Source organism: Mobula birostris, chromosome 17, assembly GCF_030028105.1.
Source record: "Mobula birostris isolate sMobBir1 chromosome 17, sMobBir1.hap1, whole genome shotgun sequence".
NCBI lineage: Eukaryota > Metazoa > Chordata > Chondrichthyes > Myliobatiformes > Myliobatidae > Mobula > Mobula birostris.
The window spans coordinates 6,475,834-6,491,650 of record NC_092386.1 but is presented as its reverse complement, the minus strand read 5'-3'; positions in this window follow the sequence as shown (position 1 = coordinate 6,491,650).

Below are 15,817 nucleotides of genomic sequence, written 5' to 3'. Positions count from 1 at the left end.
ACAGGTGTGCAGACCAACCATTGCTCTGAGCAGGTAATTTTTACACAGCCTGAAACTGTGCAGCACTTTAAATGTTTTTTTGTAATATGTATACTATGAATATTTAGAATGGAAGAGGAAAAATCACACTTTTGAATTTACTTCTTAATTGAAGAATAAAATGAAATACAGTACAACAAAGGAAAACTTCCACGTATCATGAATTTTTTCTCACCTGTCTTTATTCCAGCTGCACGGCAACAAAGGCTATGTGCACAGAAGCGTTTCGGTCACTGCGTGGCCATGCAACTCCATGGATTTTTTTGACCACATTTGTGAGGCCAAACCTGCTGACAGGCCCTGGAGTCCAAGTGACTTTCAACCATCTGATAATCTGTCAACCTGCACCCAGCCCTCTGGGACGTCATGGTAGCATAACAGTCAGTGTGACATTATTATAGCCCAGTGCATTGGAATTCAATCCAGGCGTCCTGTAAGGATCCTCTGTCCATCCATCATATGGAATATGTGGGTTTCCTCCGGGTGCTCTGGTTTCCTCCCACAGTCCAAAGACATACCAGTTAATAGGTTAGTTGGTCATTGTAAATTGTCCTGTGGTTAGGTTATGGTTAAATTGAGCTTGTCGGGGGTTGCTGGGGTGGGGTGGTTCGAAGGGCCGAAAGGGTGTATTCTGTCCACACTGTACTTCAGTAAATAACATGATTCTCAGCACTGAAAACCCACTGCCAACTTAACACCAAGCCACAATAAGGAGACATCAGGGAAGATGTTTGACCGAAGAGATATGATCAGGAAGCACTTTTTAGGAAGGAAAAAAGCTGCAGAAGGCAAGGGAGTTAGGGAGGAAATTCCAGACATTTGTGGTTGACGGCATAACCATCAACCGTAGAACCATCAGAGGAGCTGCTGGTTCGAGTCGCTGCCCTTGGAGAGGCTGCTGGGCCCTAATGCTTTCAGAGAAGATATGGAAATATTGAGATTTATGGATGTCCTGTAGTTCACATTGGCCTCTTTCAGTTCTGTATTTTTTTTCGTGCTGTCACCCATTCTTTCTTGTTAACAATTGATGGGCTGGGGGTTTGGGTGATCTGCTAGATTTTGTGCAAGGGAGGGGTTGGGGGTGTTTGGGATCTGCAAGTTTTTGTTTCTTTTTCTTTGTGTATGGAGGATTGATGTTTTCTTTCAACTGGTTTTCTGTATTCTATGGTTCTCTAGAGAAGACAAATTTTAGAGTTGTGTTCTGCATACATTCTTTGATAATAAAATGAACCTTTGAACGTTTAATTATTTAATTAATTTATTTCGGGACACGAGGTAGAACAGACATTTCTGGGCCATCAAGCCTCTCCGCCCAGTAACCCATCAATTTAACCCTAATCTAATCACGGGACATTAATCTTCTAACTGATACGTCTTTGGACTGTGGGTGGAAACCCACATGCACACCGGAAGAACATGCAAACTTTGTTATGGAGGATGCCGGAATTGAACTCCGAACTCCGACGCCCCAAGCTGTAATAGAGTCACGCTAACCGCAACGCTACCGTGGCACCCATCATTAATGTTAGTTTGCTCTGTGTCAGTACCTTTGGAAATCAGGAAAGGCTAGTGGAGGCTACATAAATGGTGCGTGTTGGAAGATGGGGGAATGGTGTTTGAAAATTAGAATGCAATTTTTAAAATCATGTTTTGACCCAAAGTCATCATGGTTGTTGTGTGAGCAAGAGCTGTATGTTACCCACCTCCCCCCCCCCCCACCCCCAGCATAATCCTTTGGGTGAGTTGGTTATTAATACAAAACATGTTTTCCACTGTATATTTTGATCTATCCTTTCTTTCTAATGTATCCCCAACCTTCTTGAAAGTTAGTACTAGTTGTTAAGATAAACGATATTTCTATGCAGCATGTACTCTGGCAGGCCAGTCATATTGTCAGCCTTTCTAATCATAGGAATATTTTTACGAACAAAATAATGGGTTCCCACAGTCTATATGTATTCCTCCTTACCATATTATAGACTGAATTAGTTTATAAAAGTAAATCAAGACATGTTGATGGTAGGAGGATATCATTGCCCCTGTGTAAAACACGATACCACACAGTTTACTGTGCAAATGCTGTATTCTATTCTACAACTCACGTATCACATGATAACAATGCTCTCCTTTCAAGATTTCTACAGATGCACTGTGGAGAGCATTCTAACTGGCCGCTTCACCGTCTGGTCTGGAGGGGCCACTGCACAGGATCGGAAAAAGCTGCAGGAAGTTGTAAGCACAGCCAGCTCCATCGTGGGCACCAACCACCCCGGCATCGAGGACACCTTCAAAATGGAATGCCTCAAAGAGGCAGCATTCATCAGTAAGGACCCCACCACCACCCTGGACATGCCCTCTTCTCATTGTTACCATCAACGAGAAGCTACAGGAACCTGAAGATATACGTATGCAATGTTTCAGAAACAGCTTCTTTCCCTCCACCATCAATCAGATTTCTGAATGGATAATGAACACTACCTCACTATTTATTTCCCTCTCTTTTTGCTCTGCTTTTTAATTTATATATATAGACTTCTTATTGTAATTTTTAGATTTTAATTATTATGCATTACATTGTACTGCTGCTGCAAAACAACAAATTTCATGACATATGCCAGTGATATTAAAACTGATTCTGATTCTGAGGCTGGTTAATATATTTTTTAGGATTTTGGAATCGTAACAAGTTTATTTTGAACTTACACTTTTCGGTTTCTGTTTTTTTTCTGAAGTGGAATGTTTAACGAGCTCAAATATTGATTCAGGGAAACGATTGGCTGAATCATTCAGTGGCCGCTGGCAGCTGGACAAGTGTTGTCACGGTTACGTTTTGACATTCACAGTGGATTCTACACATTGTCTGCTTCCTTCTCCGCGGCTGAAATAAAATTACAATCCATAGGGAACTGCCTCACATGGTGAACAAAACTCATAAACAACTTTAATAATATTATTTCTTCGACTAGGCTTGTATGGATATCAGCTACAATGAGTTTCCTCAGATTACTACTGAAATTGGCTGAGATATATTCAACCAAAGCAACATTTATTTGTTCTGTGATTTATCCACTTGTTTCTAAAAATGTTCAAGTGCAAAGTTCAAAATATATTTATTATCAAAGTACGTATACTACAACCTTGAGATTTGTCTTCCTGCAGGCAGCCACAAAACAAAGAAGCACAATAGAAACGAGATTCTGCAGGTGCTAGAAATCCAGACCAGCACTCACAGACTGCTGGAGGAAATCAGCAGGTCAGGCAGCATCTATGGAAATGAATAAACAGTCGATGTTTTGGGCCACGACCCTTCTTCGGGACTGGAAAGAAAGGGGGAAAATACCAGAATAAAAAGATGGGGGAAGGGGAAGGAGAATAGATAGATGGTGATAGACAAAGCCACATGGGTGGGAAAGAAAAAGGAATCTGATAGGAGAGGAGAGTGGACCATAGGAGAAAGGGAAGGAGGAGGAGCACTGGGAGGAGGTGATAGGCAGATGAGAAGAAGTAAGAGGGGAGGGGATAGAGAATTTTTTTTACCCAAATGAGAAATTAATGTTCATGCCATCAGGATGGAAGCTACTCAGATGGAATATAAGGTGTTGCTCCTCCACCCTGAGGGTGGCCTCATCATGGCATCAGAGGAGGCCATAGGCTGACATGTCGGACCAGGAATGGGAAGCGGAATTGAAATATTTGGCCACAGGGAAGCAGCGCTTTTGGCGGATGGAGTGGAGATGCTCGACAAAGCGGTCCTTCAATTTACAACAAGATCCATTAAAAAAATCCCACACAACCAAGATAATCAAACACCCAATGTGCAAAAAAAAAAGAACAAATTGTGCAAACAATTACAAGAAGTAAACGGGTAACACACAGAACAGGGGCCACAGAGTCCTCAACGTGAGTGCATATCCATGGAGCCAGTTCAGTGCTGAGGTGGGTGTCAATGGTTGCAGGCCCCAGCCGCACACAGTTCAGCACTGAGGCAAGTAAATCTTGTGGAGGAGTTATGCTGTGGTTGACTGTCTTTAGGTTTTGGAAGAAAATCTACAACGAGGGCAAAGACATTTTGTAAATTATTTCATCTGTAATCGGAGATCCTGCTTAGCTCTCTGAGTTCACCAAGGAAATCAAAGGCCCACAGTCTGCGAATCCATGAGACTACTGGAAGCTGGAGTCCACATTTAGCCTTTCTGAGGTTTAGAGGAGTGTGTATATGAGCGGGAGGAATGCGGTTTGTCTTGTTGCTGTCACTTGGCTTGTTCTGCTTTGTTGTTCTGTGTTGTTCTGCTGAGCATGGTTGTAGGCTCCAGAATGCATGGGGACGCCTGCAGGCTGCTCCCAGCAGCCACAGGTGTGCTGGTTGTTAACACAAATGCATTTCTCTGTATGGTTCATTTATTTATTTAGAGATTAAAAAACAGGATATGTACTTCGGGCCCTTCAATCTGCACTGCCCCCCTCCCCGATTTAATGCTAGCCTAATCTGAGGAAGCTTAAACAAGCATCACTCCCCACTAACATCTTAACTACATTCTACAGAGGCGTGGTTGAGAGTGTGCTGACCTTTTGCATCACAACCTGGTTCTCCAGCTGCAGTGCTGTAGACAAAAAAGCCTTGCAGAGGGTGGTTAGGGGAGCAGAGAAGGTTATTGGGGTCTCCCTACCTTCTGTCCAAGACCTCTTTCAGAGTCGATGCCTCCAGAAGACACGGTACATCATTAAAGACCCGTCACACCCTCTCCATGAACTGTTTGTTCTTCTGCCATCAGGCAAACGTTACAGGAGCATCAAAACTGAAACCACAAGGCTACTAAACAGCTTCCTTCCCCAGGCAGTCAGACTGCTAAATAGCTGCTCTACCTGACTCTGCTTTGGAGACTTTCAACTTGCACTGGACACTTATAACTGATTTTAACTGACATGTGGCTGTTGTGTTTTACTATTTATTGTTATGTTTATTATTTAGTGTTGCGTTTGTTATGTTATGATTGCACTGCCCCTGAGAAACGCTGTCTCATTCTGCCCTGCAGAGCTGATGTATGGTTAGAATGACAATAAAGTTTCTTGAATCTTTGAATCTTGAATCTTGAATCTTGAATCATGGGACAATTTACAATGATGAATTAACCTATTAACCAGCTCTTCCAATGATGGTGCAATAAATCTCTATCCCCACATAATGTAACCCTTGCCAAGGGCAAGTTCATCCCCATGCTGGTTGACATGAGGGAAGTGTTCACATGCCTGCCATGGCCTGAAAGAGTGTGGGGTCTTTTCTGATTTCCCTTTGAACCATCGCTACTGTAATAGAGAGGCTTTTAATTTACAATGACCAATTAAACTACTTACCAGTATGCCTTTGGACTTTGAGAGGAAACTGGAGCACCCGGAGAAAACACACGCGGTCACAGGGAGGATGTACAAACTCCTTACAGATGATGTTGGAGCTGAACTCCAAACTCCGACGTCCTGAGCTGTAATAGTGTCGTGCTAACCACTACACTACCGTAGCACATATAGGTGATAAATAAATCTAAATCTTTGATATTCAACGGCTCCTAAAAAATATTTGAAGCAGCTGGTGTAAAACTCTGTATCATGGAATCATCTGGAAACTTAGATCCATGCTCATTGTTCTATCACCAGACCATCTGAAAACATCATCACTTTTAAGACCTCCTGGGATCTATTAACTATTAGCGTAGGCTTTTGCTCCTCGGAATGATAGCAATCCCTCAAAATAAGCTGATTTAGTGCATTGAAGGGTGAGTTGGTGAGTTTATAATGAGTTACCTTAAATAATGAGGCCTGGAAGAAAATGAATCTCAACGTAGTTTATGGTAACAGGGTTCCTTAAGGTTGTCATAGCTGGAGGGGGCGGGTACGGTGGTGGTGGGGATAAGTTCCCACTCCCTAATGAATGCTGTCAATGGGAAGCGTATCAAATAGTCTCTGACAAGCAAGGCCAGCTCCTGGCCTTCACGCGTGGCTTAGCTACTAAGCCCTGCGGACCCTTTTCTACTGATGGGAGAAGGGGCAAAGGTGGGTTACTGGCACCTACTGCCGGACGATGCTGAGGATGTTCTACGAGTCTGTGGTGGCCAGTGCTATCATGTTTGCTGCTGTGTGCTGGGGCAGCAGGCTGAGGGTAGCAGACATAAGGCCAGTGATGTTGTGGGGATGGAACTGGACTCTCTGATGGTGGTGTCTGAAAAGAGGATGCTGTCCAAGTTGTATGCCATCTTGGACATTGCCTCCCATCCTCGTACTGGTTGGGCACAGGAGTACATTCAGTCAGAGACTCATTCCACCGAGATGCAACACAAAGCGCCATAGGAAGTCATTCCTGCCTGTGGCCATCATTTACAACTCCTCCCTTGGAGGGTCAGACACCCTGAGCCAATAGGCTGGTCCTGGACTTATTTCCTGCCATAATTTACATATTACTATTTAACTATTTATGGTTTTATTACTATTTAATTATTTATGGTGCAACTGTAACGAAAACCAATTTCCCCTGGGATCAATAAAGCATGACTATGACTATGACTATGACCTAAAACCAGTCGCTTTGGGCAGATGGGGCTCCTCAGCCGTGGTTGGCAGCTCGTCTAGGAGAAGGGAACTTTGATCTCCAACTTCAGCTGCTTTGCGGCTATACCCGTTCATGGGGAAGGCTTCGGGAGCAAACCCCGAGGAAACATCTGAAACTAGATTCCCTAAGGCACCGACACTGAGTTCAATTACTACTGGCAATTCATGTGATGCTGCTGGTGCCCGACTGTTCCTTTGGATATATCCGCTGCATGGATGGGTGGCGGGGAGGGACTTGTCACATGGGCAACAGCTTGCTGCCCTGCCTTGCGTATCACGTGGACAGCTGGGACACAACATTCATGGTTGATCCTGACCAACAGTATGGTAACATAGACATACTTTGATAATGCAGTCACTCTGAACTTTGAAGTTTGAGCTGGTAGTGGAAAACCTGGGAATATACTCAAGGCAGGAAATATTTCTGAAGGGATTCACTTTGATGATGTTCAGAGAACTGAGCTTTCTTTACAATCAATAATGAAGCCCTTCAGGCATCGAAGAAACTGAACTTGAGAACTGACATAAGTCCTGAAGTACCTCATTAGTCCTTGAGCGAACAAGACTTGGCTAGTTCTTGAAGAGAATGCTGTTTATTGCTTCACTTGTTATCTCCGAGGTCGTCTTTTTATCCGTTAGCCAAGAAGAAGCAATAGTCATGAAAATAACCGCAGATTGGGCCCTTAGAGTAATGGGGTTAAGCTTAATTTGAAGAAAATAACTATTAGAAATTGATTTCAAAGAGCATTTTTTAAGTTGTGCAAAACTGTAAGTATCAGAACATTTACGCAAATTCTTTCTCCTTTCTACTTACATCAAAGTGAATTACTTGCTAAATGAGAGGCACAATTCTGAGTCTAGATAGCTTGAAACATTTTTATTTATTGAGATACAGCACAGAATAATCCCTCTCGGCCCCTCAGGCTGTTCAGCCTAGCAATCCCCCGATCCCGAATGTTGAAAAGGCTCGATAGAATGGATGTGGAGCAGATTTTTCCTATGGTGGGGCAGTCCAAGACCAAAGGACACAGCCTCAGAATAGAGAGACATCCATTTTGAGCAGAGAGGAGGAGAAATTTCTTTAGCCAGAGAATGGTGAATCTGTGGAACTCGTTGCCACAGTGGCTGTGCAGACAAAGTCATTGGGGATATTTAAGGCAGTGGTTGATAGATTCTTGCAACACACAAAATGCTGGAGGAACTCAGCAGGCCAGGCAGCATCTATGGAAAAGAGTACAGTTGACATTTCGGCTGCATGGCCTGCTGAGTTCCTCCAGCATTTTGTGCGTGTTGTTTGAATTTTGAGAATCTACAGGTTCTCAATGTGGTATGGCAATTGTCCCGTATCAGACTGCAAAGCACTCCAGCATGTGGTGAAAACTGCCCAGCAGATTATTGGCACCCAATTGCCCACCATTGAGAACATCTACCATAAGCACTGCCTGGGCAGGGCGAAAAGCATTATCAGGGATGCATCTCAACCTAACCATGGACTTTTTACTCTCCTCCCATCTGGTAGGCACTACAGGAGCCTCCACTCCCGCACCACCAGGCACAGAAAGAGCTTAAACGCAAACAACAGGAATTCTGCAGATGCTGGAAATTCAAGCAACACACATAAAAGTTGCTGGTGAACGCAGCAGGCCAGGCAGCATCTCTAGGAAGAGGTGCAGTCAACGTTTCAGGCCGAGACCTGACGAAGGGTCTCAGCCTGAAACGTCGACTGCACCTCTTCCTAGAGATGCTGCCTGGCCTGCTGCGTTCACCAGCAACTTTTATGTGTGTTACAGGAAGAGCTTCTTCCCTGAGGCTGTGACACTGCTGAACCTCTCATCACAGCGCTAAGCAGTATTGCATCCATATTGTACTGTCTCAGTACTTTTATATTTGTGTGCTGTAGCACTTCTTTTAAATTCGCAGTTATTTTGTAAATAACACTATTCTTTGCATTTCTGGTCAGACACTAAATGCATTTCATTGGCTTTGTATTTGTACTTGGCACAATGACAATAAAGTTGAATCTAATCCGATCTAATCTAATTTTTCTCTTCTTTGTGATTTGATTGAATCTTGATTAGTCAGGGCATGAAGGGATATGGGGAGAAGGCAGGAGATTGAGGCTGAGGGGAAAAATGAATCAGCCATGATGAAATGGCGGAGCAGACTCCATAAGATCATAAGACATAGAAACAGAATTAGGTCATTCAGCCCATCGAGTTTGTTCTGCCATTTCATCATGGCTGATCCCGGATCCCACTCAACCCCACACACCTGCCTTCTTGCCATATCCTTTGATAACTTGACCAATCAGGAAACTATCAATTTTCCCTGATAGTTATGTGGCAGAGCATTCCACAGATTCATTAATTTCTGGCTAAAAAGATTCCTCCTTACCTCTATTCTAAAAGGTCGCCCCTCAATTTTGAGGCTGTGCCCTCTAATTTTGGACACCCCCACTATAGGAAACATCCTCTCCACATCCACCCTATTTGGTCCTTTCAATATTCAGTAGATTTCAATAAGATCCCCCTGCATTCTTCTAATTTCCAGTGAGTACAGGCCCAATGCTGCCAAACACTCCTCATATGTTAACCCCTTCACTCCTGGAATTATGCTCGTGAACCTCCCTCTGGATTCACTTGAATGAAAATACATCCTTTCTGAGATATGGGGCCCTAACTGTTGACAATACTCCAAGTGCAGCCTGATTAGTGTCTTATAAAGCCTCAACATTACCTCCTTGTTTGTACATTCAATTCCCCTTGAAATAAAAGTCAACATTGCATTTGCCTTCTTTACCATAGACTTAACCTGTAAGTTACCCTTCTGGGAGTCTTGCACAAAGACTCCTAAGTCCTTTTGCACCTCTGATGTTCGAACCTTCTCCCCATTTAGATAATAGTCTGCACTTTTGTTCCTTTTACTAAAATGCATTATCATACATTTCCCAACTTTGTATTCCATCTGCCTCTTTTTTCCCATTGGGCCAAATGGCTTTATTCTGCTCCTATGTCTTATGGTCGTAATCCTAGACTAATCGGAGGACAATTTACAATGACCAATTAACCTACCAACCAGTACACCTTTGGAATGTGGGAGGAAACCAGAGCACCCAGAGAAAATCCATGCGGTCATGGGGAGAACGTAGAAACACCTTACAGATTGTGGTCGATTTGAACCCGGGTTGCTAGCACTGTAAGAGTTACACAAACCGTGATGCTACCGTGCCGCCCCACTATCTGTCCCTATCCATTTCAAAATTCAGAGTTCAAAATAAATTTTATTATCAAAGTATATATATGTCACCATATATAATTCTGAGAAACATTTTCTTTTGCCATACTCAATAAATCTATAGAATAATAACCCTAACAGAATCAATTGAAAGACTGCCCAACTTCAGAATCAGAATCAGGTTTATTATCACTGGCATGTGTCGTGAACTTTGTTAACTTAGGCATTCAACCAGAGTGCAAAAGACAATAAACTGTGCAAGTACAAAAGAAGAAATGATAATAAATAAATAAGAAATACGTATCAAGAACATGAGATGAAGAGTCCTTAAAAGTGAGTCTTGACTAGGTTGTGGGAACAGTTCAGTGTTGGGGTGAGTGAAGTTGATTGAAGAACAAGGAGTTTTCCAAAGGACCCTTTGGTTCAAGAGCCTTCTGGTTGAGGGTAATAACTGTTCCTGTTATGGTTTTCATTCAGTGGCCACTTCCGTAGGTACAGAAGTGGAATCCGATGAGATCCTCTGTTGCTGTAGCCAGTCCACTTCAAGGTTTGATGAGTTGAATATTCAGAGGTGCTCATTTGCACACCACTGCTGTAATGCGTGGTTACTTGAGTTACTGTGTAATCAGCCAATTGTATGGCAGCAACCCATACATAAAGGCATGTAAACATAGTCAAGGGTTTCAGTTGTTTTTCTGACCAATATCAGAATGGGGAAGAAATGTGATCTAAGTGACTCTGTCTGTGGAATGATTGTTTGTGCCAGATGGAGTGGCTTGAGCATCTCAGAAACTGCTGATCTCCTTGGATTTTCATGCACAACAGTTTCTAGAGTTCATAGAGAATGATACCAAAAAAAAATAAAAAATTCAGTATGTGGCAGTTCTGTGGGTGCAAACGCCTTGTTAATGAGCGAGGTCGGTTGAGAATTGTTCAAGCTGACAGGAAGGCAACAGTACCTCAAATAACCACGTGTTACAACAGTGGTGTGCAGAAGAGCATCTCTGAAAACATAACGTGTTGAACCTTGAGGTGGATGGGCTGCAGCAACAGAAGACCACCAACATACAGTACACACAATGACACCTTTATTGGGTAGCTCCTGTAAATCGCCCTAATGTACAGTAGGTGGGAGGTAGAATCGGGGGGTGGGGGGTGTAGTTGATGGTATTGTAGGCAGAGAGATTACAGGAACAGTTAGTGGGGAATGACTGTATAGTGAGCAGACATAGTTTTAATGAGCCTGATTCTGTGTTATAATGAGATAGGAATCAATTACCTAATTCATCAATTATCTATCTAATATAGAAGCAAGAGGATTTAAAATTAAGTATGCAATATACACACTAATATGTAGCTAAAACCTTTTTCACCCTTAAATTTCTTGAGAGTCTTTCATGAACTATCTAATTATAACTAGCTGTGATTACTGATCCATTTGCTGTTAGTCCGGCAGATGTATTAGGAGGGTTTATCTTCAACCTTGGTGGTCTCGTAGTGGAATATGCATCTGACTTCCTAAAGAGCATTAGCAATCTGTGCAGTTAGGTGGTGGGAGGCCTGTTTTGTATAGACGTAAATTCACACCCCCAGAGATTACAACGAATAAATAATGCTTCCCTTCCAGTGAGAGTCCTCAGCCAAGCCAAATAATTACAATGACGGCATTCGAAAAGTATTGAATTGGCTGTGAACAGCTTTGGAACGTTCTGAAGTAACGAAGGTATTATATCAGACAGTTTGGGTATCAGAATCATTACAAGGTACAGAATGAATAGCAGCTATTTGACCCATTGAGTATGTCACTTTATTTCTGAGTCAGATTTATTATCATTAACAAATGTCAGGATATTTATTGCTTTTGATTTTATTTTATTTAGAGATTAAGAATAAGGTGTTGTTCCTCCAACCTCAGTGTGGCTTCATCAGGTTAGGTAGCCTCCAATCTGATGGCATGAACTTTGACTTCTCTAACTTCTGTTAATGCCCCACCTCCCCCTCGAATCCCATCCATTATTGCCCATCCTCTAGGCTTCCCCCCTCCCCCTTTCTTTCTGCCTAGGCCTCCCGTCCCATGATCCTCTCATATCCCTTTTGCCAATCCACTGTCCAGCTCTTGGCTCCATCCTTCCCCCTCCTGTCTTCTCCTATCATTTTGGATCTCCCCCTCCCCCTCCCCTTTCCCCTCCCCCCCTCCCACTTTCAAATCTCTTACTAGCTCTTCTTTCAGTTAGTCCTGACGAAGGGTCTCGGCCCGAAACGTCGACGGTACCTCTTCCTAGAGATGCTGCCTGGCCTGTTGCGTTCACCAGCAACTTTCGTTTGTATTGCTCCAGTTTAATATAACTGGAATACAGCACTGTGCAAAAGTCTTAGGCACATGGAAAAAAATTCTGTAAACTGAAGATGCTTTCAAAAATAATGAAATTAATAGTTTCTAAATATCAAAAAATACTATAAAGAGCAGTAAACAGTGGAAAAAAAAACACTGAATCAAATCAATCTCTGGTGTGACCATCCTTTGCCTTTAAAACTGCACCAGTTCTCTTGGGTACACTGTCATGGAGTTTTATAAGAAAAACAGTTGGTAGGTTGTTCCAAGCACCTTTGAGAACTTGCCACAGTTCTTCTGCAGACTTTGGTTGTTTGCTTTCAGGTAAGACCAGACAGCCTCGATGATGCTGAGATCAGGTTTCTGTGGAGGCCATGCCATCTGTTGCACAACTCCTTGTTCTTCTTTTTGCAGAAGATGGCTCTTTATGAGGTTGGCCGTGTGTTTGGGGGTCATTGTCCTGCTGCAGAATGAAGCTGGGACCGATCAGATGCCTCTCTGGTATATTGCGTGGTGGATGAGAATCCACTTGTACTTCTCAGCATTGAGGATTCCATTAATTCTGACCAGATTACCAATTCCACTTGCAGAAACCTCTGGTGACCCTCTGTCATGCTTCAACGTTGGCTGCAGATGCTCATCCATGTAGCACTCTCCAGCTCTTCTACAGATAATGTGCCTCTTGTTTGAGCCAAACATGTCAAATTTTGACTCATCAGTCCAGAGCACTTGCTGCTATTGCTCTGCACCCCAGTTTTTGTGTTTTTGTGCATAGGTGAGTCTCTTGGCTTTGTTTCCACTTTGGAGGACTGGCATTTTGCTGGCAACTCTTCCATGAAGACCACCTCTGACAAGACTTCTCTGGACTGTAGAGGGTTGTACTTGGGCTCCAGTGGTTCCGATGGCTCCAGTCCGTAATAAACTGTCTAACTGGCGTATAACTAGCGTTTGCCCCACTACAAGTAGAAAGGTGAAGATAAAAACACCTGCCGTATGAAGCAACAACAAAATGTTTCTCTGAAGCTTCCTGCTTTCTCCTCTCTCTCTTCCCCTTTTCCCAAACACGATTCCCCTCTTCCTACCCCTTTCCCGCTCTCAGTCCACAATAGAGACCCATATTAAAATCAGGCTTATCATCACTCACCTATGTCATGATTTTTTTTGTGTGGCAGCAATACAATGCATTGTATAAAGTTACTACAGTACAGTGCAAACTTCAAAGGTAAGAAAGAGGGAGAGGGAAGGGGAGCAAATGCGTGTGTGTGTGTGTGTGTGTGTGTGTGTGTGTGAGAGAGAGAGAGAAAGATATTAAGAAAGTGTTGTTCTTGGATTCATGGACCATTGAAAAACCTGATGCTGAAGAGTCGGAAGCTGTTCCTAAAATTGAGTGTCACTTAAGACAAAACCACCACAATCATTCCACATGAATTTCAGTCTTTGTTTATATAGGTTTTTACTGAAAATTCTAGTTGGTTATTTTCTGCTTTAAATGTCTGCAAGAGAATGAATCTCAAGTTAATATACAATAACATAGTAACTTTGCCACCATAGAACAGTGGCTTCACTTCAAAAGTGCTGAACTAGTAATCGCCCTGAGATTGGGAAGGACACTGTATCTTACTCATTAAATGCTACTAGTAGCAGAACTTTAAGAGGCCAATGGCACAATAATGAAAACAGAATCACAACAAAACATGGTGCAGAGTATCCTCTAACTTTTTCAAGCTCTTTTTCTGATCGCTTCAATGAAAACTGTAATGCTACTTAATAGAGTTTGGATTCAAATGCTGCTATTCTTGGCTCCCTCGCTGTTCAAGATTACCCCAGACTCTTGCTGATTAGCTATTTATAAGAAGTGACAATCACAAAGCAGGAAAGAAAATTGCCTTCCAGGGATTCCACACAGTCAATACAGAAACATGCCAAGCGCAGAATGACAAATTGCAGAGCAGATCAGTTCAATGCATTTAATCAAATTGGCTGGTTGAAATGCTAATTATCTACAGCATTCTTAAAACACATTCAGAAATATTATGATGGAAATATTTATACTCCATAATTAACCTTTTCCTTTCAATCTTCCTTTACCTTTCAAAATGTGGGAAGTTTAAAAATCTTTATCCAAGCCCTTTAAATTTGCTTATTTAGCAGACAGATGACAGATGGTAGGATTAAGGCTGTGTTAAACCCTTCATAAGGTCAGTCTCAACACTTGGCCTATATGCACTGACTGGAATCACAACGGCAGACAAGTTTGTGGAGGAAAGCATGAATTGAATCTGACTGGGCCCACAAAGGATTGTGTGATTATGTTAATCAGTTAAATTAAGAAGAGAAAAAATAAAGGACAACTTTAAATAAGCAGTTTCTCTGTTACCTAGAATGACGTTATGCTGCCTTTTACCAATGGCTGTATTCTGATGGGCATGAGTAAATATGCTATCCTGTGCTGTCGTTCAGAAAAGATGTCCAATGAACTGACGAATGGTAACTAACAGAATGCTGAAGGAATGCTGTCTGCCATAGAAAGAACAAACTTTCTGAGCTCATTCTTTTAGTGCAAATGCATACGACCTAAATACCATGACAACAATTCTTTCGTTTGCATTTTAGCATTTCAATTCTCCTCAATGAGTGGACAAGCTAGGGGTCAATTAACAATTCGACGTACTATAAAATGTTTCGGATAATGACAGATTGTCATTAATTTTTTTCACTGGAGGGATCCAGTACATAATTCATATAACGAGGAAAAATTAGAAGAGTTGTTTTGTGGCAAAAGCAGTTCAGATGCTGAATGAGGGAGCAAAGAATTTTTTATATATTTTTTTTCTGCAATACTTAATTAATTTAGCTACTATGAATATATACTTCCTGTAATTTCACTTATTTCTCTATATTATTATTATATTGCAACCGCAAAGTTAACAAATTTTTATGACATATGCCGGTGATGTTAAACCTGATTCTGTTAATGATTCTGATATGTAACACACACAAAATGCTGGTGGAAGTCAGCAAGTCAGGCAGGATGCATGGAAATGAATAAGCAGTCAATATTTTGGACTGAGACCTTTCATCAGGATAAAATATATCAATAATATGTCAACAATAGGCAACAAGAAAGAAGATATCAATTTAAAATGGTGCATTTGCCTGCATATACACACAGCGGTCACTTTATTAGATACCCATTGTAAAGTGGCTACTGAGTGTATGTTCATGGTCCTCTGCTGCACTTCATGGTTCGACATGCTGCGCATTCAGAGGTGTTCTTCTGCACACCACTGTTGTAATGCATAGTCATTTGAGTTACTGTCACCTTCTTATCAGCTTGAACCAGTCTGACCATTCTCCTCTGACCTCTCTCATTAACAAGGCATTTTCACCCACAGAAATGCCGCTCACTGGATTTTTTTGTTTGTTTTTAGCGAACTCTTGTTATGTATGAAAATTCCAGGAGCTTCTGAGATACTCAAGCTACCCCGTCTGATACCAACAATCGTTCCACTATCAAAGTCACTTAGATCACATTTTGACCATAAGACCATAAGACATAGCAGCAGAATTAGATTAGGCCATTCAGCCCACTGAGTCTGCTGCTCTACTTCATCC